Source organism: Bos javanicus, chromosome 22 (assembly GCF_032452875.1).
Source record: "Bos javanicus breed banteng chromosome 22, ARS-OSU_banteng_1.0, whole genome shotgun sequence".
Classification (NCBI taxonomy): Eukaryota; Metazoa; Chordata; class Mammalia; order Artiodactyla; family Bovidae; genus Bos; species Bos javanicus.
Window position 1 is genome coordinate 30,471,530 of NC_083889.1, and position 27,772 is coordinate 30,499,301.

Genomic DNA, 27,772 nt, shown 5'->3' on the forward strand with positions numbered 1-27,772 from the left:
CTGTGGAGGGGGGTGGGTGCAGATGCTACCGTTCCATCGCACACTTCATCACCGTGACCGTCTGATACTCAGCCGGCTATCTGACTGTACGCAGCATCTTTTAAGCCGGGGCCCCAGCCATTGGCTTTAAGAAACGAATTCTCAAGCTTTTGTCATTTCAGTCTTGGGAAGCCCGTCTGTCTTGGGAAATGGTTGTTGAAAGTGAGATCAGGTGGACCTCTGGCCACTTCCTTGGAGCCCCTAATATGCCAGCCTAAAGTTTAACTACTTGGAATAAAAGGAATCTTTGGAGAAATGGTTCCTAATGCTTGAGTTTAAAAAAAAAAAAAAACAATGATAAAAAGACTTATTAAACCTTAGGAAGAAGGAAACAAATAAGGGGTCAAGGATACAGGAGAAACAAGGGTTATAAGCAAGAAAAGTAGGTGAAACAGGAGAGTAGGAATAAGGAGAAATACCCAAGCAAAATTGGGTAGATAACAAGACATCAATAATGCAGTCATTGGTGTAAGAAATTGCTTGCTGTTGCTCAGAGTTTAGGGAGATAGGCGACTTAGAAATGTTTCTTATATCCATACAGCAGTTGGTATGTGACTAAATCTTATTACTGTTTTAAAGTATCTCTTTTTGGTGGCTACCCCAAATGATCACAAGTTGGGACATACTCATTCTTGTTATATCCTTTGTAGACATTTATATGGGTAACTGTGATTGACTGGTAAAATATTTACAAATGGCAAAGGGTGTGACAAGGTGAATGTTGCTGGTTGGCCAAAGTGTTGATGCAAATTCAAGTAAGTAAATAGCATTTGCTTGAAGATAAGCATTGTTTTCACAGCCTCTTTTGGATTTAGGAAATAGTGTACATTTTTGTTAATGATCATGAATGATTTTTGTTGCATTTTAGTGTTTGATTCATTTATTAAATACAAAGTAATTTGGAAAAACGGTTTAAAAAGAGTGGTAAATCTTTGGCCCTTTCTGAATGAAACACATTGTTGGGGGTTGGGGGAAAGAAGGAAAAATGCAAACCTTTTCTCAAACCATTTTCTTAGAATCTATAGCAGAGAAACTAAGGCAGTCCCTTCCTGTTTTAGGGATATGGCATTTGGCGGTCTCTAAAACATGTATTATTTTCTCCTTTCTAAGAATTTTTACCAATAAGGAATCATTAGCTTGTTAGTCTGTCAGAAACCATTGGAACCAGCTTGAGACAGTGGAATCTGTGGGGGAAAAATAGAAAAGAGAGGAAGAGACTTGAAGTGATTTGATCTCTCTTTTAGTGGCAGCTCAGATTCGATAGTGCCTGCTCCCTGGGCATCACATCAGCTGGGATTTATGTGTGTAAACTTGGGGTGTTTGCAGTAGTGCAAATGGCCAAATCCTAACCAGTGACACTGGTGACAGGACCTATCAGTGGTAGAAAGGGATCCACGTATTTGTGTGTGTGTTTGTTCGTGTGATATTCTCAGATATTTGTGGATATATTGGAAATAAGTTGGTAATTTGGTTTGCCATTTTCTGTGCCCGTACCAAACAGAGGCCAAGATCAACTGTTTCTTTATGGAGCAGCTGAAGTGGGGCTATTGACTGATGTGGTATACGCGAGTACATGCTGAGTCACTTCAGTTGTGTCCGACTCTTTGTGACCCCATGGCCTGAGGTGGTATGAACACAGAGTAATTAGTATTTAGAACATGTCAATTGGATAAATGGGAAATTAACATCTTCTGATTTTTATTTAAAGAACTGAAAATCATCCACTATCTCAAAGTCATAAGCCAGCCAAAAACATTACTTTTATGCCACAGACACACCCCTCCCTCCCTACCCCACGAACAGCAACCACAAGTTGACCTCACGAAGAAGGTAATATACATTCATTTTTTTAAGAATTAGTTTATTTTTTAATTGGAAGATAATTGCTTTACAACGTTGTATTAGATTCTGCCGTACCACAGCGTGATGCAGTCATAACTCTAAGCATACCTCTTCCTCATCCCACCCCTCTGGGTCATCGCAGAGCACCAGGCTGGGCTTCCTGTGTTCACAGCAGCTTCCCACTAGCTTCTGTTTTACACATGATAGTGCATATAGGTCAATCCTACTTTCTCTGTTCGTCCCACCCTGTCTCTCTCCCACTGTCTCCACGAGTCCATTCTTTACATCTGCATCTGTTTGCTCTGCAAATAGGTTCATCAGCACCATTTTTCTAGATACCATATATATACATTAATATGCAATATTTGTTTTTCTCTTTCTCAATTATTTTGCTCATGTATATGTACATTTTAACAGCATCTTCTTGAAAACCATCAGCCGCAAAATTAGTTATTCATGTCTCCCCTCTTTTATCTTGGTTCTGACCACTTTTTAGAGAATATGTTGTTTGGGTAATTGGTATACAGGTCATTACCTTTTGATTGTACTTCAAAGTGCTTTTAATATTTTTATAACAATTTTATTTCTAATTGCCTCTGATATGTTTTGGGAAGGAAGAAAGCAGTTGGGTCTATCATTGTGCCTGAAACTCCATATATTGTGGTTGGCAGGCCTTTTGAGTCTTTTAAAATAAAACAACTGACAGCTGTGTGACTTCCTTAAGTGTACGATGAGGCGCTTAACAGGTTGTTAGGGGGAAAGAAAATCTGTAGATGAAACAAGAAAAAAAGACAGGATTCAGAAAGTTTTATGGAAGTCGTATTATCAGTTTTCTCTCAGACTGAAACTGTAACAGTTAAACAGTTTGTAGTTATCTGAATGTCAACATGATGGACATGGGTTGTTTTCGTCATTCTTATTCTACAGGTTTTTACTTGAAGTGAGAATACCAGCAGTGAGAAAATCACAGCCATGCTGAATTCATTACTGCGGTAGTCACACAAAACCACGGATAAAATTTCAATAACTGCAGGCCACAGTTGAGTAAACAGTTGCACTGAAATTTAATTCCTGTTGACTTTTCCCCCATTCCTCGCCAGGGGCACATTCTGATTCTGTAGTACAAAGACAACAGGGGTTACAGCTTTGATTAATGTAGGACACTGGAAGAGAATTAGAACTGTAAAATATGTTAGAAGTCCATGGAACAAAAAGATCTGGCTTAAAAGGCTTGGTATAAAAATGAGTTAATTATACTGTGTATGAAACTGAATGTTCTAGGATTTTCCAGTTGCTCCAGTGCAATCATTGACAGTATAGGGAGAATTTTTACCTACTGCCAAGATTTAAAATAAATAAATGCAAGCCTTTCCACCTTTGATCCATGTTACCAAAGATAATTACGAATGAGAACAAGTGCCCTTTCAGAATGGAGAGCCTTCACGAAGATTCGCTGTGGAGTGAGTGGCTTCTGTTCTGGGTTTGGTCTGTAGATTGGCTAAATTGGGTCCAGACAGAATTGCTGTTGCTGTTTTTTAATTATGTTGTTGACAGCCTAGAGAAATGGGGGAAATCTGGCTTTTCCATTTTCTCTTGAAAAATCCGATCTGGTAACCATGGGCAGTATTCCTACATGGGTAACTGTTGTTGGGAGATGAATTGTTACTAAGTCAAGGAGCCCGTAGCCCTGCAGTCGGCCTGAGTGCCCACCCAGGACCTTGGCTGACTTGTGCCCTCTAGGCATTGGAGTTGGTGATTCTGGTCTGGACATTGCCATCATCACTCAGAAGCCATCAGCCAAAGAGAGGGGCTACCATCAGCTGGAGAAGCCCACCCACACACTCACAAATTGGCTCCCTTCCTTAAAACTAAATGTATTATTCTGTAATGCTTCAACTGTACTTATATCTGGACCACGAAACTATTATAACAATAGTTTTCTAATAATATAATTTGATAGAGTTTCTGAACATTTTCTTTTAGCTCTTGAATAATTCTTTACCCAATCCCATCACTGCTTTTTATTTCCTATTATGCCTGCCCCATTTCCAGGTCTGTAAAAGTTCTCTACTGGATACTGACTACTCCATTATGAAACTCAGCAACAAATACTATTACCAGTTACTAAAGTTTTTTTTTTTTTTTCCCCTTAAAGGAAGGATTTTAAAATGTCCAGAGCAATTTCACAAACTGTGTGGATTAATGCATTTTAAAAGTCTTGAATTTTAGAAAGCAGAATTTTATTTCCATATTGCTGCAAATGAGAGCTTTTTCAGATAAGCATATTACATAGAGCATAATGTTTAGAAGTTTCTCCATATACAGCATATGCTGTCAGGTCAATTAACAGAATGCATACTAGAAAATGTTTATTCAATAAAAATGAATAGCTGTTAAATAAAACAGTGATTTCTTAACAACATTCCATTTAATGATGGGTTTTTTTTCTTTTTTGGGGGGGATACCACCTGGCACTTTTATTGTCTGCAAATCAACGTAGGGAGAGCTTTGGTTGCTAGAGTTTTTAGGTGTGGTTATCGTTTTATATGAGAAGGGCAGTTTAGAAGTAGTCTATGAGAAGGACATTTAAATAAGATAAACTATATGTGGAATTCAAAACTATATTATTTGGAGAGTTGTGGCTAAGTGATGTATTAACTTCATATAGCTTCTTTGACATTCGGTTTAAGGTACATGTTTCACATTAATAATGTAAAAGAAAAAGAGAAACATTCGGTGACTATTAAGGAGGTAAAAAGGTAGAAAGGACAAGGAGCTTCTGCAAGATCATGGAAGAGAAAGAGGAGGATCCATTGGGTTGAATTTTGCCAATGAGCCTTTGAAGGAAGTAAAATTAGTCATTACAGAGGACCAGAGACACTCAGAAATTCTCTTTCTTGTCAGGATCGAAGAATGAATCCCTTCCTCTAGTGTTTGTTACTGAAGTTACTAGTGGGTGGGTATTAAACAGAACTGGAAGAATGTCCTACCAGTGTTTCGAATTGTAACTGCCTCTGTGGTAAACAATGCCTGGAAGAAGTAGCTGTCAGTGTTTGGATGGGCAGTAAGCACCTATTACAGGGAGCCTCCCTTAGTTTCTTGTTCTTCCCCATCTTCCTCTGGAGGGCTGTGTTAAATGCCACTGGTCATCTTTGGCCTTGTTTCCCCTTCTACAGAGAGAAGCCTGGGTGATTAGGTATAGATCTATAGATGCAAAAGATGAACTATCAGTAGCCAGTTCGGCTTTGTCATTCTGTTTTTTTCTTTGAAAATGATTTCTTATGAACTTTCTACGGAATCTTCTCAAGTGGGCTTTCCCATGGCAGGCAGGGACTGTGTCTGAAAAGAGAGGGTCTTTGGATGCCACCGGAAGGGTAAATACGTTCAGCATATCTGTGTCCTAAAAGGACTTTCTGTGTCCTTTCTGTACTTTCAGAATAAAGTACAGAAGAGATTATTCATATTTTTTGAAGATATTTTGATGCCCATTTTTAAAGTCTTTATTGAATTTGTTAAGATATTGCTTCTGTTTTATGTCTTTCTTTTTCTTTTTGGCTGTGAGGCATGTGGGATCATAACTTCCTGACCAGGGATCAGACCTGCACCCCTTGCATTGGAAGGTAAAGTCTTAACCACTGGGCCACCAGGGAAGTCTTGAGATTACTCTTTTATTAAATGCCCTCATGGGCCTGGGGACTATGATAAGAGCCAGCACCTTCCTTCACTAATGGGTGAAGACCCAAGCTATAATTTTAAATTATAAAATTAAGAAATTTCTAAGGAATTGCTCTGTTCAGATAGACTCTTTGAAGACACAAGGTAGAGTTCAAATACTATAGAACCGATTGATGGTCAAATACATTTTATAGGAATCAGTGCCACCAAAATGTTAGCAAAAACCAAACAGATTAAAATGAAACTGAGACAGGAATTCAGATAATTCTGACAAATAAAGAAAAGGCAGGCACAAAATAGCAAACTTATACTTTTTCTTAACTCCTTTTGTGGCTATTTCTGGAAAAGGCATCTTTCACCCTGAATGCTAAATTTAGTTCTCTCCTCTGTTGTTTAGACCTGCCTTCCATCTAAATATTGTTGTCAAAGATTTATGTAATGCAGACTTTGAACCTCGTGTGAAATTCTTTCACGTTCTAATTTCTGAACAGCAGTTGTGTGTCATTAATCTCTCCATTGAAAATTAAGATGGACCAGGAAATGGGGGGAAAAAAAGCGTCACGTACATAAGAGAGCGTGGTAATAGCAACCCAGATGCTGCTTCTCATTATGAGTGAAGTGTACGCTCTTGACTTGAAGCAAAAGCATTGCTACTTTGAGAAGGTAATTTTCAGTCTTGACCTGTGAGCTAATAAAAAAAAAAAAAATACTCCCTATCTCTTGCCTAGTCAGAAATCTCTTTTTGAACATCAGGAGGAATGACTTTAATGGTAATTTGTTGACAGATTAGCTTTGGTGATTGCAAAGAGTTTGTTTTGCAAAACTGGCAGGCTCCTATCTGTTCTCTGAAGGCAAGTAACCTACTTTGCTGTTTTGCAAGTGCCTGCCTTTATTGACAACTAGTGCTGAACAGGCAGAATTGGTATGTTTGTGTAATGTAAACCTATAGCTCGCCTGATGGAGTCTAGTGTACTTTTAGCTAGTGCATAGATTGCTTGATAAAAAGGGTTAGAAGGTGACTGCTTTTATGACAAAGTAGAAGAGCAATATAAATGCGAGTGGTGGATGGAGCAGCAGAAAGGAAGTTTATATAGGGAATTGAACCCTGTATTAGAAAGTTTCTTTTCATCACTTGGTCTTTGAACTCAAATCTATTGTAATTATGAAGTGTTACTTGTAACATTCCAGAGACTCTTTACTAAATACTGTGTTTGATTTGGTTTGTGGAAATAAAACGATTTTTTTTTTTCCCCTCTCTCACAAGAAAATTTACTGAAGAGAGTTTCACATACTGGCCTGGACTCAGTTTTAGTCCAGGTCGCTACTAAATGGACTACTAAGCTTCTCTCTTAGCTTTCAATTTCTTGGAGTTATTTATTCTCCTGTTTTCATTGAACCGTTATGATGCCACGCCTATGTGTAAGGAAATGTGAGGACCACACATGTGTGAGGTGCTAGGGAAGCAGGGGAGAGTAACTTGGAGTTTATCTGGTTGGAGCCTGATGAGTAAGTCTGAGAGTGATGTGAAGGTGGTTAGAAGGTAAATTGAGTTCAGTTTGTGTGAAAGTTGAGTTTCTAAGCCAGTGGAGGTTTCCCACCTGAAAGAAAGGCTGTACATGAGGAGGTGGACTGACGGTAAAAAAGAACATTGGGCCTGGCGTGGCAGGAAAGAGGCTCAGGACAGGTGAATAGTAGTGACAAGGCCATTGCTGTTGGCCCTGGATTTAGGAACGGGACACTAACCCTTGCCTCACGTCATTGAGGGCGCCATGGTTTTTTTTGGTTTGGTTTGGTTTTTTGGTTTTGTGTGTGTGTGTGTGTTGCAGTAAAGCTTTATTTATAGACACTGGAATTCAAATTGTATGTAATTTCCATGTCACTAAGTATCATTGTTCTTTTGATTTTTATCCCAATCTTTTTTTCTTGTAGCTTTTTTTAAAAAATTGAAGTATAAATGCTTTACAGTGTTTTTTCTGTTATACAACAAAGTGAATCAGCCGTATGTATTCATGTGTCCCCTCCCTCTTGAGCCTTCTGCCCACTCCCACCGCACCCATCCCATCCATTTAGGTCACAGAGCACCTAGCTGAACCCGAGGCTGCCATGTGGCTGACCCTGCCTTGTTCCCTGCATTTGAAGCCCTTGGTCAGCTGTCAGCCGCATGAGGGCAAGGATGAGCCTTTCCCATCCCTTGCTGCTCCTCAGCACAGAGCACAGTACTGGGCGGCGAACAGTCCTCTTACTCTGTGAATGAATGAAATGGGAAGAGAAAGGAAGGCCTGGGTCACAAGAGGGAGTTCAGGGGTGAATTGGCAAATCAGTAGCACCTTTGGAAAACAGGAGATGTGAGCGTGTCTATGAGGGGTGACTCAGGATTTCCGATCTGACGGGCAGCATGGTACACCCGTGGTGCACCGTGGAATGAAGAGAGAGAAGGGCAGCGAGAGGAGAAGGCAAGCTCCTTTCTGCCCGTCATTAATCAATTATTATGATATGATAAAGAAAGCACAAACATAATTTGTATATAAAGAGTAAGTTTATTTTGGAAAAATCTCTGTTTAAAGGCTGTTTTAAAAAAAGACACCCTCCTGTGTCACTCAGTCTCACTATTTGATTGTATATGTTTATTCAGATTAAAATTATCAAATATTTTCCCTTTAGCCTATGCCATTTTCTAATGAGTATATCTTCCAGAAGTCACATGGGAAGTGCTGATAAACTGCTTATGTTCCTATTGATCAGGGAATGCGCTTATCTCTCTTAGAGAACAAAACTACCAAGTTAGATCTTTGATAAAGTGTCTCATATTGACACAGGCTTCTTAGAATGAATAATTTTTTTGTTTTAAGGTGAAGGGGGTGCCTGTTGTGTTTCCTTTGTTGGAAAAATACAATCTGTAATTATTAAACAGCTGGTGCTATTGGAAAACCCATTTAGGGGGTATAGATTCAACTGCTAAGGGGGAGCAAGCCTTGTTTATGAGTTGAAGTTGAGCCCTGCATAGAGATGGATGGAGGGAAGGAAGCTCTTTCCCTTTAATCTTTCCTGAGAGAGTATTTTCCAGTATCTTCTGCATAAACTGACAATGCAAATACTGGCTTTGGAGGGGTTAAAATTTTTTATTTTGTGAAGTTGATAACCCTAAGGTTCTCTCTGAATTAACTCTTTTATCCCTATTTTTAAACTGTACCTTCTTTACCCAAAATAAAATGAATTCCCTGATGCAGGTTGGTCTTCTGTAAAGTTTCCTAAAGTAGACTGTTTATTACACACTTTCTGATCCAGGCAACCATATGTAATTGTCAGTATCACGATCACTTGTCAAAAAAAGGCAAATGTGAGCTGATCTAAATTGGTATTTTTAACATTGTACCTTTTCTTGCCCCCAACACCCCTCTCTCCACATTGAAGGGAAGGTGACATGATGTCTTCTTAGTCATTCAAATCCAATAACTTTTAATCTGAAGGTTAAGTAGTGAGATATAAACTAAGAGATGATAATATCAATTTTATGTTCACTGAAGGGCACAATATACCTCTTTCTAGTAGAGGAAAATTGTGCGTAAAATGTCTTTTGCTTCTCAACAGCAGAGCCAGGCGTCTTAGAGTCAAAGGAAGAAAGAATTTTGGAAAATTTTAATAAAATAGAACGTAACTTCCTAGAACAGGGTGAAAGTAGCCTTTTATTGTTGTAATGAGTGTGTTAATTTTTCAGGGTAGCACAGGAAGAACCAGCTCCATTTTTATAGCCTCTTGTATTGACTCTTGTTATGCTCTCTATGAACTCAACACCCTTTTCAAGGTTAAAGACTGGGAGAGAATGACATAATGTTCATTCTTTCCTGACTATTTTTGGTCCTAATGTGTATGATAAATAATACTGTGATAGTATTGCTTACCTTGCCTCATTTTTTCCCCTCTTCATAGTGATATTTCCATTTCCACACGATAGCAATCCAGCCTGCCAAGGTTCTAAGTGAAAATGCCTTGGCAACATGCATTTTTATCCTAACCTGCTGATTTATCCCATTAGATCTGCACTTGTCTTACACAAGTTTGTGTAGTGTATTTCATGGATATGCTACGTGCATTTATGTATAGATATACTGTACCAATAGCATATCATAAGAGGGGAAGCAGTGTGCATCAACTGGGGATGTGATATTCTCCATTATTATTGTCAAGGTGATATTCTGTAATGTAGTGATTCACAATTACAATTTGCGGGATTGCATTCTGGAATTATTTTAAACTTGTTTCTCAGCCTTTCAGTCAGTACCTTTATTGGTAAATTCTAAGTAAAAGGCAGTGTGTTGAGCTGGCAGACCATACTGAGGATTGGTGAGCTAAGGCAGAAGGCCAAATCCTACAGATCTGGGTCTGCTTCCTCCTCTTTGAAATAAAGATTTTTTTTATTGGAACACAGCCATCCCTACCCCCCTTTAAAAACATGTTTTTTCTAATTTTTGGCCATGCTAGGTCTTTGATGGTACATGGGCTTTCCTCTAGTTGTGTGAGTGGGGGTTATTCCCTATTGTAGTGCAGCGGCTTCTCTTGTTGTGGGGCACAGGCTCTAAGGCCTGCAGGCTTCAGTAGTTGGAGCTCCCGGGCTCTGAAGCACAGGCTCAGGAGTTGTGGCGAACGGGCTTACTTGCTCTGTGGCATGTGGGATCTTCCCAAATCTTGGCTTGAACCCATGTCTCCTGCTTTGACAGGCAGGTTCTTTATCACTGAGCCACCAGGAAAGCCCCATATTTCCCTCTTTTCTCTTGTTTGTGGCTGCCTTCTCCCTACCACAGCAGGGGCGAGTTGTTGCATGGAGAATGTATGGCTCATAAAGCCTAAAATACTTATAATCTGGTCCTTACCAGAAAAAGTTTGTTGACCCCCTGGATTAGCGAATGGCAGATGTAGCAAGATTTGCCTTCTAAAACTTAGTATTCTTATTTTATAGTATCATGTAACAAAACTGAAAGATCATTCCCTCATTTTTCCCCTAAAGTGTACATTTATTGATATATGTATTTATCTCATAATTTGACTTATTTTGCCTTTTCTGAAATGGAAGATTAACATGTAGTTGTCATCATATCTATATGGGTTGCTTTCTAATCATTTAACTGAATATATCTTACAAATGAAAGGTTTTGACAAAATTGTTGCTTAGAAGAATAATCAGCGAGCCTACTAAAGAAATGATGGAGCGTGAGATTCTGAACGAGTCACTCAAAGAGAGGACTTCTTTGGTCATGGTTCTCCTACCAAAGAAAATTAATATAAGAAAGTAGCATATATTTGTAGTCCCACGGTTGGCTAGAAGATGCAAAGAAATATCCTGAATGTGTCCCTGCATTCATAAAATTCATAATCTAATTGGCCTAGGACAAGATGTAAACATGTGAATTGAATAGCAATAAAAACTTCAAAGCACATGAAGCTGTAGAAGAGATGCATCTGACTAATCAACAGATATGTGATTTAATCAATAAATGTTCAGTAACCTCATGGACTGAGGAGCCTGACAAGCTACAGTTGCAAGAGTCATGGGGTTGCAAAAGAGTCAGACACAATTTAGCGACTAAACAACAACAAGAACCCAGAGAGGAAGAGTTTATTTGTGTCTGTGTTGGTGGGATCTTTGAAGACTGATGAAACTGAGGAAACAGTAGCTCAGTATGTGCACACCAGCAGATTTAGTTTAACTCTTTCAATCAGGAGATAATAGATAGAGGGTATATACTGAGCTATGTGGATTTGGATTATGACTTAGATATTAAATTGCCAAGAGATGTATCTTTGCTATTTTGTCATTTTTAATTTGGGGAGTAGCGAGAGTGGTTTTCTATTGTGGAAGGCCTGGGGGCATATCATAAGCAGAGGTCTTTCTATACTGGATACCAGCATCCGAGTTGATTGGTCTCCAGGAAATGGTCCGGGGCCTATCTGTTTACACAGACCATTGCCTGAGTTGAGTGTATGATTTCCAGAGATTAGATGAGGGCTGACAAGACTGGTCATTTCGTTGGTGGTATCCATATTTCACATATTTTTATATTGAATTTTAGCTCATTCACGTCTATTCATCATTTAGCTGGAATGACTGAAACCATAGGACCTTAATTTTAAAATAGTTGTCAGATTTGAAGATCTTTACTCAATGCAGCTATTTTTATGAACTGATGGTCTTTTCTGGAAAAATGCACTGGCCTCGCGTTTTCTCCCTTTCAAACTTATTTCTTGTCTTACTTTATTTGTTTCTAAGTTTGTTATTAGATGACTTATCTCCCAGTTAGCGAAAATCTCTTTAGTCTTCCAGGCAGGTGAATTTCCCTGCCATGGGTCATATCTTTAATTCCACCATTCTTATGTTTTGCACCATTTTAAGACCCCTCCTTTGTAAGTCTTATGAGATCCCAGCACCTTTCACTCTGCAAAGCGTGTGTATACACGTGTGTGTGTATGATTTTGCAATTACAGTTTCATGTGTGTCACACCCCAACCCCCCACCCCCAAATTAAAACACTGTACAGCCCACACTGCATGTTAATTAGGTTTGCTAGCTGGTTCAGTGTTTTGACAAATGTTCCTAGATTCTTTTATGTTTAATTAATGTTAAGTGCATTAGTAACCTATCTCTAATTTGGAAAAGGTTTCCTCTTTTGGCTCTAAATGCTTACCAGTGTGTCCCTGGAATTAATTCTTGGATATCTTAAATGTAGCACTATAAATGCCAGCTCTGAAGAAAACCCTGGTAAGTAAGGTCATATAAAGTCCTCTGCATAGGTCCTGAGAGTCATTTTATGTTTATTCAAATGCACTAACCAGGTTTACATACTCTTGCACAACACTGTATACTCGTTGGAAGGTCTTTGACCAAATCAGCAAAGATGACAAGAAATGATGCATCCACACTGTGACTTATATAACATTGTGTAGGACTCCTGCCTGGAAAATCCCCTGGACGGAGGAGCCTGGTGGGCTGCAGTCCATGGGGTCGCTGAGGGTCGGACACGACTGAGCGACTTCACTTTCACTTTTCACTTTCATGCATTGGAGAAGGAAATGGCAACCCACTCCAGTGTTCTTGCCTGGAGAATCCCAGGGACAGGGGAGCCTGGTGGGCTGCCGTCTATGGGGTCGCTGAGGGTCGGACACGACTGAGCGACTTCACTTTCACTTTTCACTTTCATGCATTGGAGAAGGAAATGGCAACCCACTCCAGTGTTCTTGCCTGGAGAATCCCAGGGACAGGGGAGCCTGGTGGGCTGCCGTCTATGGGGTCACACAGAGTCGGACACGACTGAAGTGACTTAGCAGCAACAGTCCATTCTGGGGGTGGTTTGGCATTGTGTAACAGGTTTAGAACAGTCACACAGTTGAATTCAGGGTCACACTTTTACTGAGCAATTATATAGCATTCAGCAGTGGTTCTCAAACTTTTATTGTGTGGAAGTCATATGGAAGACTTTTTAAAACAGACTGCAGGACCCACTCCCAAGTACTTTATTCTGTAGATCTTGATTGGGGCCCCAAAATTTGCATTTCTGATGCTTCTAACCCATTGTCTACTGCTGACTAGAGCACACTTGATAACCAATGAAAAAGGCAGAGTATCAGAAGAGTAAATGGTGGAGCCAGTTTTGTTTTGTCCAGATCATTACTCTGACACTAGTTTGGTTATTGTGCAAGTCAGTTGATTTCTCTATGCCTAACTTCACACATCCATCAAATGGGGATAATATCAGCATTTAATAGTCTGAGTACATGAGTCTATAACGGTTAGCTGCTGTTATTCGTATCTTTATCATCATCATTGTTAGGAATTTAACCAACAGAAATAATGTGAGGCATACACAAAGATTTTTACCTGAAGATGTTCATTATGGTAGTATTTATGATATGAAAAATAAAAAAATATGCTGAATCACTGACATTAGAAGAAAGGTTAAGTTTGAAGCAATATTAGGTACCCATTAAGACTCATACTCCCTTAGAAATATAACTTTATCAATTATGGAAACTTAACTTTAAAAATTATAATAATTGGTGGTGGGGGAAAGCTTGAAAAAGCCTGTCAAAAAGATTATCAATAGTTTTTGTATGTTTATGGGATTGCATTTTATTTTGTATGCTTTTCACTTTTCTGTATATTCTAAAATATCTATAGTGATATTTCTTGCCTTTATAATTAAAAAGTTATTATATCATGCACATTCACACTGTTTGAAAACTTTTAAGAGTGGATAGAAATGGCAGAGAATACCTGTCCCTTGAGCAAGATTTATATGCATTTTACATAAAATATCTATATTGTATCTTATATAAATATGATACAAATTTAATATAAATTTATAAAATAATATCAGTAAAATATATAAGTATATATCTTACCCATATTTATCTTTTAAAAATTTTTGCACAGATTTCAAGGGATAAATTTTCGTAATTGTAAGATTGGTCTCCCATGACATGTTTGTATTTGCAGCTACCACATGTTTTTTCCCCTAGTGCTGTCTCTCCACCAGCTTCTAGGTGCTTCCACCATCAACCGCTAGCCATCCTTATATAGCATCATCAGTGTGTGACCGAAGTCTAATCTATGGTCACTGAAAAGAATATAGATGAAAAAAATGCAGTTAGATTTCTCCACCACTCCCACATTGAAAGTTCCTTCCTTGTTTGTTTGGACTTTGTCATGCATTGTCATGATAATCATATACAAATATACCTAGTTGCTTGCCCAATGCATGTTGTTTCCAGTAGGTTTATTTCACTGCCCTAGAGAGCTAGAAATAGAAGAATGTTTAGTTTAAGACATTTTGGAGTTGTACTGACAAAGGTTTAAAACCCAACTCTAGCATTTACTGAATGCAGGAAGTTGAGCAAGTTATGCCAGTCTTCCTGAGTCTCACTTTTCTCATCTGTAAAATGGAGCAATAAAAACAACTTGTGGAAAGGGTTCATGTGATGAATATACTGAATAATAATATACATAAAGACCTTGACACATTTGGAGCCTTTAAAATGTGCTCATGACACCATAAGTGTCCTTGTTCATTGCCTTTTGAGGATATGACAAAGGCTTGACTGTCGTCTTAAGAACCTGGAGGTAGAAGTTGGGGCTTCCAAGTGGTTTCTCTACACTGTTCCATTCTTTTGTGACCTCAAGCCACTTCATGTTAAAAGCCAATATCTGTAGGACATTGTAGATATTAAAGTTGGATACCTCCAAGGGAACCCTTCTCCATGAATATAGGAATTCCTGTGTCTTCCTTCATTGAGATGATTAACTGAAATAAGCACACAGGCCTGTTTAACAACCAGGCTCTTCATTTAGAAACCGGCCACTACATCAAGACTGCAGAGAATCCGTTCTTGTAGGCAATTAGTGCCCTAATTTACCATTTTAGAAAAGAAAACACATATCCTAATAAATACAGAATTTCTCCTCCATACCTACTAGCAACATTACTGAAGGGGCCCCACACACAAATGTTTTAAATTTAGAGGCAGAGTTAAGGACACAGTTTGTCTCCAGAATCTGAATTGAATCAGGGTTTTATTTCAGATAAAATCTTTGGGGCTCATAACTTAAAAAACACAACTTTTACTGGCATTACGCAATTTGCCACGGGTCATTTAGCAAAATGTTTGTATATGTAAGCCCAGGTTCTTCTTTTAAGAAAAAGGAGGAGGGGGAAGGCAGGGATTGGATTTTGCTAAAATCCAGGTGGCGTTTCAGTTTATATTTAATTTTAATTGGAAATCAAATACAGTCAAGGGAGAAAAAATCGACCATGTTTTCTTTACTGAGAGTATCCATTGGGGAGGGGAAGGACGCTGCCAGCCAAATTTTAAGAAGCAGCTTTTTTATTGGCATGTCTTTTTTTTTTTTTTTTTTCTGGCTAAATTCTTGTGCCTGCATTTTGTTTTTTAACATCTGAGTTTTTACACATGGCAGTGATTTTTTTATGTCTCAGTGCTCCTTGCTGCCCTTCCTCTATAATTTTCATGGGATTAGTACCTAGAACCAGGATAGCTAATAATTGCATACTACACATAACCAATAACTTCCCTAGGCTGTTGTTTGGCAAGTACCCTGTTTAGGTTTTAATCTGAGATAATATTTGATTCTTGTGACCTGACTTGATTTGTGAAAGACTGGGGAAGTTTCTGAAGAATTAAGAACAGAGGGGAAAAAACGGTGATTTAAAAATTTTTTTTCAAACTAAAGTCTTAGAAGGTCCTCTAGCCATAGGTGCATTTTGTGAAAGCACTATAAATTAATGGCAGAGATTGTGACACAGTTAGAGGATGGCCATAGAATATGCTAGAAGAGATGCGTAGACAGGCACTTAAATCCACCAGTTCCTGCAGAATACCCCCATGTGCCAAAGCCAAGAGCGAGATCCTCAGTGCCAGCCCTGAGTGAGGCGTGGGTGTCATTCACATATTTTCAACTGAAAACTGAATAGAAAATTATTTGGCATTTTCTACTGATCAATTAATTATGTGTCCATTGGATAAAAAGTATTAGAAGATGTAACTAAGAAAGCAGAAAAAGAAAAAGCATACCTAGTAAAATCTCATTTTACAGAGACAGCAACTGTTGACATTTTTGTAGATATTCTATAGCTTTTCAATTTTAATATCATGGCTTCACATTTTTACATATTTCTTTCCCATTCCCACCATTTAACTTTATAGATTAAAAAAAAAATAGCTGTTTTTTACGGAAAACATTTCGGTAAAAGCGTTTACCAAGGGAATTGTTTGTTCTTGGTTCAGTCGCTAAGTCATGTCCTGCAGCACGCCAGGCTTCCCTGTCCTTCACTATCTCCCAGAGTTTGCTCAGATTCATGTCCGTTGAGTCGATGATACCATCCAACCATCTCATCCTCTGTTGTCCCCTTCTCCTCCTGCCCTCAGTGTTTACCAACATCAGGGTCTTTTCCAATGAATCGGCTCATCACATCAGGTGGCCAAAGTATTGGAGCTTCAGCTTCAGTCCTTTCAATGAATATTCAGGGTTGATCTCCTTCAGGATTGACTAATTTGATCTCTTTTCTGTCCAAAGGAGTCTTAAAAGTCTTTTCCAGCACCACAATTCAAAGGCATCAGTTCTTACTGGGGAATGGTTAGGATTAATTCTCTTATACGGTAATTCACTTGTTCATGTTAATTTTAAATGTATTTATAGCTGTAAGGGAAAACCTGTGTTCTTAGTTTCAAATTTCATAGTTTAAGGGCTAATTAATACTACCTCTTTTCCTGATTTTCCCCTCCCCACCTTCTCCCAGATTCACCAAGTAATTCCATATTTAGGCACATTTGTTACAGTTTTTGCTTGGTTTTTGTTGTTTGTTTGTTTGATTAATTTCTGTTGGACAACAGTTGCTTTACACTGCTGTTAGTTTCTGCTGTACAGCAAAATGAATCATTTTGCTATATGTGTACACATTTTCTCTCTTTTTTGTATTTCCTTCCCATTTAGGTCATCACGGAGCATTGAACAGAGTTCCCTGTGCTACCCAGTAGGTTCTCATTAATGGCTCAGTGATAAAGAGTCTGCCTGCAATGCAGGAGACACGGGTTTGATAATCTGGTTCTACAAGATCCACTGAAAGAGGAAATGGCAACCCACTGCAGTATTCTTGCCTGGAAAACTCCATGGATAGAGGAGCCTGGTGGGCTATAGTCCATGGAGTTGCCAAGAGTCAGATTCCACTGAGTACGTGTGTGAACACACCCACACCCCCACACATGCACACATCAATCCTAGTCTCCCAATTCATCCCACCTCCCTTCCCGTGTGTTATCCATAAGTTTGTTCTCTACATCTGTGTCCCTGTCCCTTTTGTACATAGATTCATCTGTACCATTTTTTCTGGATTCCACACAGAAACAATATTATACAAGGTTTTTTTTTTCTCTTTCTGACTAACCTCACTCTGTATGACTGTCTCTGTGTCCACCTACATCTGCAAATGGCACAATTTTGTTCCACTTTGTGGCTGAATAATATTCCGTTGTATATATGTACCACACCCTCTTTATGCATTCCTCTGTTGATGGACATTTAGGCTGCTGCCACGCCCTGACTGCTGCAGATCGTGCTGCAGTGGACGTTGAGGTGCACGTGTCTTTCTGAATTACGGTTTTCTGCAGGTGTGTGCCCAGGAGTGAACTGGCTAAGTGAGGAGCAAGCACTCAACACTGGATGATGGTTGATAAGCGACCCATTTTCAGGAAATGAGTGTGTTTCCTCATTTGATCCAAATATCTTGAACATCCTTCTTGTCACAGATTTTTTGAGGCTTGAAATGACTAATATCAAAGATAGTAATGGTATTAAAAGTAGTAGTAGTATTGATAGTAAATTTATTGAAAGCACCTTTCTTCCTGCCTAGAGCGGTACTCCCTCATATTTTAGTACCGTTTGTACTCACAAGCACCCTGTGAGCTAAGTAATCTTAAAATTCCTGTTTGTCCTAGAAAGAAACAATTGGCTGTGCAAGTTCATGCGTCTTATACCGGGACAGGCCCAGCTTGTAACCCATGTGTGCCCACGTCCACAGCCTGATCCCTTCAGTCCAGCATGTGGTCCCCTCTGGTTGTGTTTACTGTGGTGGCCAGCAGACGAGGCTGCTCCCACTGTCCTTGGCCACCTTCCCCATTGTGAGTACCCTAAAAGGCTATCTCATTCAGAACTCTTTCACTTCTTCCCATCTTATTTTTGCTCAGTCAAGTAAGAAAATCCCAGGTATTCCCTCCCCCTTTTATCTTTAGGTTGAGTCCTTACTTTTCGTGAACATGCCCACTTTTAAGCACCTGTGCCTTGTAACTTGGATTTGTTTCTTTCCATTTTTAAGGCCAAGTCCTGCTTCACACTTATTGCCTGCATCCTCTTCCTCCTCTTAATATTTATTTATTTATTTGGCTGTATTGGATCTTAGTTGTGGCATACAGGATCTTTACTTGCAATATGTGGGATCTAGTTCCCCAACTAGGGATTGAACCCCAGCCCCCTGCATTGGGAGCATGGAGTCTTACTCGTTGGACTACCAGAGAAGTCCTGCCTGCATCCTTCTAATGAACACCCAAGGAAAAATGAGCTTGATTCCTTCTCTTCCCCAAACACTTCTATTGGAAGGTCTTTGTTTTCCTCCAGAAATGACAGAAATTCAACAGCACTTGTGGTAAGGTTTATAGCATGCTGCTGACAATAAAGCTCAAGCAGGATGGTTCTGAAAGATCTAATACATAGCTCCAACATGGCAACTTGTCGGATGCCATATGGCTGTCACCTTAGCTACTCAGGGGCAAGGGAGTGTTGACTTTTAAACAATGGGAAATCTGGCTGGACTAATAAGTCTGCACATAAGAAGCTGTAATCTGTGGTGGTTGCAATAGCTATTTTATAGACAACTTGAAAGCAACCATTTGGGTTTGGACACGTTTCTCTTTCTTGTTCTTTTGTTTGGGTCCATGGAACCAGATAACTTAAAACTGCAAACTTCTCCAGGTGCCCCAGACAACTGTCGCCGACTGACAGGGCTGGGGAAGTACCTCTGTGTTTTCTCAGTATTACGTAACAGGCTCGAACCCTTTCCCCAACCAACAAAAATGGATTGACAACACAAATATATCTGGTACTTTGTATTTCTTTTGAAAATTGCTCAAGCAGCTTCACTGATAAATGAGTTAGTCCTTTTGAAGTCGCCACAGTCATTTTTTGTTGTTTTACTATCTGGAAGAATATATATATATATATATATTTTTAATTAAGAATAACTAGCCCTGTGGAGGTAGTGTCCTTTACTCCCCAAGCAGTGTTTTGTGTTAATGTTTCTGTGGCCCATGTTTTGCCTGCATCACTCCAGTCAACAAAGAAAAATGGCTTAGAGCAATAAATAAAAGATCATACTCACTAAGAATGTGTGCTGGGACTTATGGTGGAAGTTTTAAAGATTCATAACCTACAAGTCAAACTATGTACATTTCCCTGGCAGCAGAGCATGTGTTTGTTTCCTGTTTGGGAAATAGTCTTAACTTTCCTGGCTTATTTCGCAAAGTCAGCTGATGGCACCCAATCTTTGCTTGATCCGTTCAGTCAGCTCCCATGGTAGTTGGTCACTATTCTGGATCAACACAGAGGCCCAAATACTAGACTGCAACAGATCTAATGGAGTTTATCTCTATCTCTCACCTTGAGAAACAGAACAGCAGGTCAGCTTTTCACACAAACTCTGGAGCAGGCTTGGAAAAGCATATTTCTTTGAAAAGAAGTCAGAATTTGAGAATTTCTCTCACGTTCGCTGTCTGAGAGCCAGGGAACCTCAGTTCCTCCAAGGTGTCACCATGGCCATGTCTGTGTTGTCGTCACAAAAGAGGACACACTTGGTGGGCTGGAGAAGAAAGCCAGGCTATTTTCAGTTCCAAGTAGCCAGAGCTGAAAAAGTGTAGGTCTCGGGGTGGCTCGCGTATTGGCTTCTCAAGCTATTTTGAAAGTTCAGAATAGGTCCCATTCCACCCAATCTCCATGCAGGATCATTATTTTTCTCCAGAAGCTTTCATAGAACCGTGATCTCTCCTAACAGTTCTTTTTATTTATGTATTTATTTTTGGCCAGGCTGTGTATCACGCAGGATCTTAGTTTTCCAACCAGGAATCAAATCCTTGCCCCTGCATGGAACCGCAGAGTCTGAACCACTGGACCCCCAGAAAAGTCCCTCTCCCACAATTCTTTCTTATGTTTGAGTAGGTCTTTCCTTCTGCCCCTTGGTACAGGTGCTGAGCTCTTTCAGAATCTGTCCTTCCTGTGCGGCTGATAGAAGGACTTCATTTTGTCGCTTTCACATATTTATCTTTTCCCACTTGGCTTGTGTGTGGCGTCTCCTGTATCCTCAGTTCTTTTACTCCTCTCCAAACCCAAGCCCTAATATATAGATGTGTGTGATTACTTCTCTCCTTTTTCTTTCTCTGTTAGAGTTATAGAATTTTTTAAATTCCTTTGATGATCCAGCCTCACATTTTATGGATAAAGAAGCTAAGCACAGACAAAGTGAAGGCTTTGTCCTTTGATTAACGTTTGCATGGACGCCCCTGATGTGTTTAGAAACAATCTTCTGGGATAGGATGTGGGCCCTTCTACAATCTGTCAGCATGGATAAAATCAGAAGTTCATTCCTGCGGTTACCAGCACCATTAAGAACTAAGTTTGATACATATAGGGTATAACTGTGTGACTGTGTGTGTGCACATGTACATCTGTTTAGAAGTTTTTGTTATCAGTTATTGGGAAGTGGATATTTTTCTTCACTGTAATCTTTCTAGAATAGGGCTTAACAAACTTTTACATTTACTTTCAATTGTAACCCTTTTTGGCTCTGTGAACTCTTCTGTCCTGTTGCAAATATTCTGTTCCAAAGCTCCCATGGTACATAAATGGACATCACCATGTTTCAATAAAACTTTATTTACAGAAATAGTTAGTGGGCTGGATTTGGGCCCCAGGGCAGTAATTTGCTGACACCTGCCCTAGAGGATGCAGAGATAGTGGCCCAAGGAAGTTGTTTCTGGTGACGTTCTTCTGCTAGTCACACCAGACCTTAAGACTGGTGACTTTTTATTTTTTTTTCACTTTCATCGTTAAAAATGAAAACAAAACTTCCCAGCTCTATCCTTCCCGCCACAGTTTGTTTCCCAATTCCCATTCCTTAAAGCTTCATTCACTGTGGTTATCCTGCAAGCCCACATTTTCCTGAATGCTATTGGGAAATAAGCAAAGACTTCCCAGAATACACCAGCAACCCCTTGTAAGATGACTTCAGCCCTCCTCCCCTCGTCTTGCAGTTGTCAGACTGGCGAGAGGTAACCTCTGTAATTCCTTAGTAGACATTCATAGTCTTCATAAACTGGTCTCCCATCATCTGCCTCCCCACTCTCCTGTGGCCTTTTATTGGTTTTGTACTTGGAATATGTAACATCCTAACTGTGAATCAACCTTGGTCCTTGTCTGATGTGTGCAATGTATGGTTTTACTAATAGGATAACAATGTGCTGCATTAACGGATCATTTTTTCTCTTTGATGCTTGCAGTACTTTTCTGCTGGGCAAAAGGGAAACAAAAAACAAACTTTTTTTTTCCTTTGAAGATGCTTTTCATTCTAGAAACTTTGCAAATGGGGTCAGATTGGTCTGATGGTTGGAGGTGAAGAGAAATGAGGATGGAGACTTTGGGGTTAAGGGAGTGAAGCTGACATGCCTTTCTGGCTGATTGTTGCTATCAATCCCCCATGTCGACTTCTGGGGAATATTTAGCGTATTTGACTCATGTTCTTAGGCAATAGATGAGAAACTCCTTCTGTGAGAGAGGGAAAAAAAAAAGTGACCCTGAATCAAAAGGAAAAAAAAATGACTTTTCAAGTTTGGAAAATGTAAGGGCTCTTTCTGCAAATATGGTCCCAGAATAGTGATGGGAGTATCAGCCAGACTAGGTTTGAGTTTTGCTGCTGTAAGTCACTCTGATTTATAGTAAGCCACTAACTCTTTGAGCCTTGGGAAACCACTTCCTTTCAAAGGTTCTTTTTGCTTCTGAAATCACATGCTGTTTATTTTCTCATTTGTGTCTGATTAAATTAGAAATCATGCTCCCATTTTAGATATTGCTTCTTAGTTGATTTTTAGAAATTTTAGTATTGAACAAATCATCAGTGGGCACTCCAGACCTTTAAAACATGAATATCCAAGCAAAAGTGTCCTTTAAAATGCCAACAGTGAGTCAAAAAGGAAGAAGGAAGTTAGAGGCAGTCCTCATTTTGAAGACAGATCCAATCAATGAATTAGGATTCAAACTCCTAGAGTTTAGTCAGTGTCCTGACACCTTGTAGCTGGGAGACCTTAAACAGTCGCTTCATCTTAGTTTCTTCGTCTAAAAGATAAAGTTAATAATAACTGTCCTGCACACCTCAGAGGGGCTTTAGGGGAAGTAAATGAAGTATCATTAGGTCAAAATGCTTGGAAAGTGATGAAACTATATAAATACAAGGTTCTTCATTGTTAAAATGTGGTTTTCATTTGCATTCTACTCTTTTCAGGCTTTTGCATGTTTTTATTTTTTTGTAAGCTTTTTTTTTTTTTCGTGTGGACCATTTTCTTATTGAATTTGTTACAAGGTTGTTTCTGCTGTTTTATGTTCTGATGTTTTGGCTGTGAGGCCTGCGGGATCTTAGCTCCCCAACCAGGGATCGAACCCTCAGCCCCTGCATTGAACCCCTGACCACCGGACCGCCAGGGAGGTCCCTCACATGTTTTTAACATGTGATACATTCCCCTCGGGTCACTCATGTGCCATGACCGTGTGGTTTTCATGCCTTGGGATTTCTATCCCTGGGTATTTTCCATTGAATAATGCAGCATATAGCCAATTGGGAAAAGAAAGCAGGCATCCAAACATTTTTCCAAGGTTTTAATTTTTATTCTCTCTTTCTCATTCCTTTAGTGTAGCATATCAGAGACTTTCAGGTTTAACAAAAAAACCACTGTATGAGTTTTCTTTTATTAAAAAAAAAAAGGAAGAACTCATCTAGAGCTTCCTGGAAACAAAAGCCAGGTTATCATGATGAAGCAAAGGAGGAGGCTGCATGAGATTTGGCAGGAAGGATAACGGATTGGGTTGTTACTTATCAAAGGAATATTTGCTGTTGGCCTTAGTATAATAATGTTAATGAGATTATTAGGTGGAGGAGATTTTCAATAAATAATTGATAAGGATTAGAAACTGCCTTTTCTGCAAATAAACTTCAGAATAATTAATATTCATGGACTCTGTTTGTCAACAGAAAAATGTAAATGAAGAGTCAGTCCCATCACCAGACATGTATCCTGAAGGGCATCTGTAAGATAAGGGTTAAGGAAGGAGAGAGGCTGGCTTCAGAGCCCAGGCCCAGACCCCAGCCTTGTGCAGTCAGTCCAACTTTTCACATCTCAGCAGACAGATTTTCCAGTCTCCGTCTCCCTCTGAAAGAAGCCCCGAAATTCAGATCCCTAATAGATTGTTGGTTGTAGGGTATGAAGGACAGGAAGAGGTAAGAGAGAAGGCGTCTTGCTAATGCAAAAGCAGTGTACTGAAAGTCACTTTTATTTCTTATTTATAATCTACATGCACACTCTGGATAATAGATGACGCTGTTCATTCAGTACTTAAACTTCAAAGTCGAGCGAAGGCATGGATGACAGAGCCGGGAGCGGGGCTACAGAGGTGCTCACAACAAGAGGAAAAATGCCTGTTTACAGGATTGCATTTGTTAGCACGCTTCTCTTCAGATATCGTTCCCCCAGGAATAGCAAGAATATGTGCAGCGCGAACGATGATTTAACATCTGAAAATGGTCCTTAAAGAGTTTCTGTCTAGTAGTAATGTGATGAAGGCTTCTGAAGGGAACCTGGGGACTTCATTTCTGCTATTTATCTATATGTCTCTCTGGTTTTAGTCGGAGATAATTGCATATTTAACCCCTTAAATAGCTTTAACCCTCAAGGTGCCAACTTTTTATACCCAGTGTGAAATGTGCTTTTCTCCTGGCAAAAGCAAACCTTGGAATTCCCTTGCCAAAAATGATTTATTTAAAAAAAAATGTGAGTATGTATGTGTGTGAATGTGTGTATGGATGGATGGAAGGAAAGAAATTAATACCTGCGTTTAGGGATTAGAATTAGGTAAAGAAGCATGTCCTTGCTCCCCTGTTCATAAGGCAAACAGTTAAAATGCAAATATTAAGAGGCATGAAAACTTTTAAAGAATAAAAGGAAGAATGACAGAAACAGCTACCTTTTTATTTTGATTTCCTCATGGCTTGAGCTGAGAGAGAAAAGAGAAAGCACCAGAGACCCCAGAGAAGTTGTAGATGGACCCTAAATCAAGAGTGTCAAATTGTCGCTCGCCTCCACAATATGGTTTTCTCAATTAGTGGTCCTTCTGGGAGGCCTGCTTAAGAGCTGAAGCGAAACAAATATTAACACAAATTGTATAATTATATCACAATCCCCAATTCCTCCAAGATGCAAAGTGGTTTTCAGCTAAGAACACGCCAGCAATAAAACATCCTATAGTCAAAGGAAGCGTGCTCAAAAGCAGCCATGAGACTGGATCCGAGCGGCTTTCACAGTTTATTTTCATGGTATTTAAATTATGATACCAGTGGGTATTTTTAATTAGTGTGCACTTGTCTACATAAGCCATGTTGGCAAATTTGACTCATTCATACAGTAGTTGCTGTAAAAGAGGCCAGCACAGCCTGCAGGAATTAAAATTAAAAGTTTCTGCAAGCTGTTGTCGACATGACCATATCTCATTAACTTTAAAAATGGAGATTATTTGCCTGAAAGCTTGATGTGACTAGCAGTAATCAAATATTAGGCTCAGCGGAGTGGAGGGTGGGGAGCGCCATTGTTGTGATATACACCACTAAGTGTTTTGCAGTTTACTTTAAATAGCAGTATAAGATTTGTGTTTTGACAAAAGGAATAAGAAAGAGAAACACAGACATATGGCCTTCAAAGTATTATTAGGATAGTTTTATTTTAGATTAAGCTTCATTATTTACTAAGTTTGCAGAAGACAAATGTGATTGTGCTGATGACTGATGCTTCTCTCGTTAAGGAGGCAGCTTGATGGTCTAGAGTGGCTCCCTCGGCTGCATCAAAGTTTCAGTGTTGGAAACAGGGCCGAGCTCAGGATGGTCTTTCCTTTTCTCAACTGATAAATTGGCATGAACCTTAAATTGCACGTTGGATGCATCCCATTGTTTTAACTGAATGTGATGAAAAAGGTACACAGTAGTGTATAAAATGAACCCAAAGAGGAGAGCCTACGTCTTACCTGCTTTCTAAATAGCTTCTTATTTGTACGAGGTGTATAAACAAAACATCTCTTTTTGCCAGTAATTATTAAGAAGTCTAATGCTGAAAACCCAAAGTCACTGAAATAGACAGTAGACGTGGTCCCATTTTCAGATCTCGTTTTATGTTTTCACACGCACAAAGGCACATTTGTAATGCAGAAGTGTAACTGTAAAATGAAGATGCATTTGGGGGAAAAGGGGGGAAAGAAAAAAGGTGCAGTTAAACAAAAGACTGAAGATCAAGTCTTATGCCTTTTTATGTCTCCGAGCTGAGAACATGTTCTGCATTTTACTAAAGGACCATGAGGCTAGAATGTAACTGGTTTTTGCATTAGGCTCTCCCTGGAGGTAGCAGAAAAATATCATGTCCCTGCATGAAATGCGAATGTGAAATCTACCAGAAAGAAATATTTATGACCATTTTATGCTTGATTAGGCTTGGATGACATCTGTTAGAAGACAGGGACTGGACAAAGAGAGAGCTGCTCGGGGGCAAATGTTAACGGAGTTGTTTAGACGATGCTAGGGCAGAAGCGTCCATTTACTGCCAGGCAAAACACAGGAATTGTGTTAGCAAGAGTGCGGCTGACAGGCAACCCCTAGGGTGGAGGCACTGTAAACTGACTCAATGAAATAGTCCAATCCAGCTGTTGACAGTCAGTGCACCGCTTCAGTTTATGGGTAGGGACCTAGGCAGAAACCCTGGTCCCGTAACTTCCCGGGAGCTGGTACCTCAATCAAGTTACACACATGTGACTCAGCTGTAAAAGGAGATGATCTTCCCTTTTCCAAGTGAGTTTTACATTCTCCTGCCAGACAGACTTAGCAGTACCAGGAAGCATTTCTCTATCTCTCAGCGAAAGGAGAATTAATTAAATGACACAATTGCTTCTGGATTCTTCTACCACTGAAGTGCTTTTAAAAAAAAAAATTATTGAAATATAGTTGATTTACAGTGTTGCGTTAGTTTCTTGTGTATACCAAAGTGAATCAGTTATACATGTATCAGTGTTTTTTAGATTCTTCTCCCATATATAGGACATTACAGAATATTGAGTAGCATTCCTGTGCTATCCTGTAGGTCCTTATTAATGATCTCTTTAGTAGTATGTGTATGTCAATCCCAGTATCCTAATTTATCCCTCCTCCCCTCCTGGCCATAAATTTGTTTTCTATATCTGTGACCCTGTAAATAAGTTCTTTTGTACCATTTTTTTTTTTTAGATTCCACATATAAGCGATATCAGATGATATTTGTGTTTGACTTACTTCACTCAGTATGACAGTCTCTGTGTCTATCCATGTTGCTACAAATGATTTTATTTTGCTCTATTTTATGACTGAAGTGAAGTTTCTTTTCTTATGCTAAGTCTACCCATTTCAAAAAAGAGAAATGTAGGCCCCTCAGTTTTATAGAAGCACTTCATCACTTTAAACAGTACAAACGTTTGCCTGAAAAGAGAAAAGAAAAGTTTTCCAACACTGGCAAACATTTTATCAATTGTTAAACATTTCAGTGTTAAAGTCAGGACTGTTTGCCTGAAGCAAGGGCTCTACCAAGAGTGGAGGTATGAACAGTTATTTCATTCTGGTTCTTTTCCCAGCTTCTCTTCCTGTAAATTTTCTCTGTCTGGAATGCTGATGGGAAATGTTATTTTGTTTTTGTTTGCAGCAGTTCTGTTGTTTTGATTTTGTCTGAGTGGTATGGAAAACAGTACGTCACTTAGAGTGGGTGTTTTGTCTACCGGCCATTTGGCCATTGCACATATATTTCTCATACTTATTACATGATGACAAGGGAACCAAAAAGGAACAATTTTCCAGTTGAATTTTTTCTTTCCAGTTTAATAATAGTGAAAAAAGAAAACAAGGTTAATAGATTTAGCAGTTTGATGGTACTTAAGATGTGATAGCTGACTTGAGGTGGTTTTGTTTTTTTTCCTTCGTTCCTGTGGTTCAGGGCCTATTTAGGCGAAGGGAAGATTAATGCATAGATCAGTTTCTATAATAAACTGCCTATGGATCGTGTTTCACTTTTTGCAGAGAGTTGTGAAATACTGTAATTTAAGTAGGAAAATTCATAAAAGGATAATAAACAATTTTAACATCATTCCTGTGCTTAGCTTGGAATACTCTGGCCCTGGTTTTAGGCCACATGTAACATAACCTCTACCGATAAATGGATTTTAATTAAAATGAATCGAAATGAAATTTGGATGAAAACCCAGAATACAAATCTCGAAGAATAACTTAAGGCTGTTTACTGGCTCGGTTTGGACATGCTTTATCTGAAATCATTCTCCACATTTGCA

General features: G+C 39.2%; 1 protein-coding gene across 24 annotated transcripts in view; it reads left to right on the forward strand.

The window, feature by feature from the left end:
- The window catches only part of FOXP1 (forkhead box P1), a 627,865-nt gene that overhangs the window by 388,387 nt on the left and 211,706 nt on the right, over positions 1-27,772 (forward strand). The gene's annotated exons all lie outside the window — the stretch shown is intronic.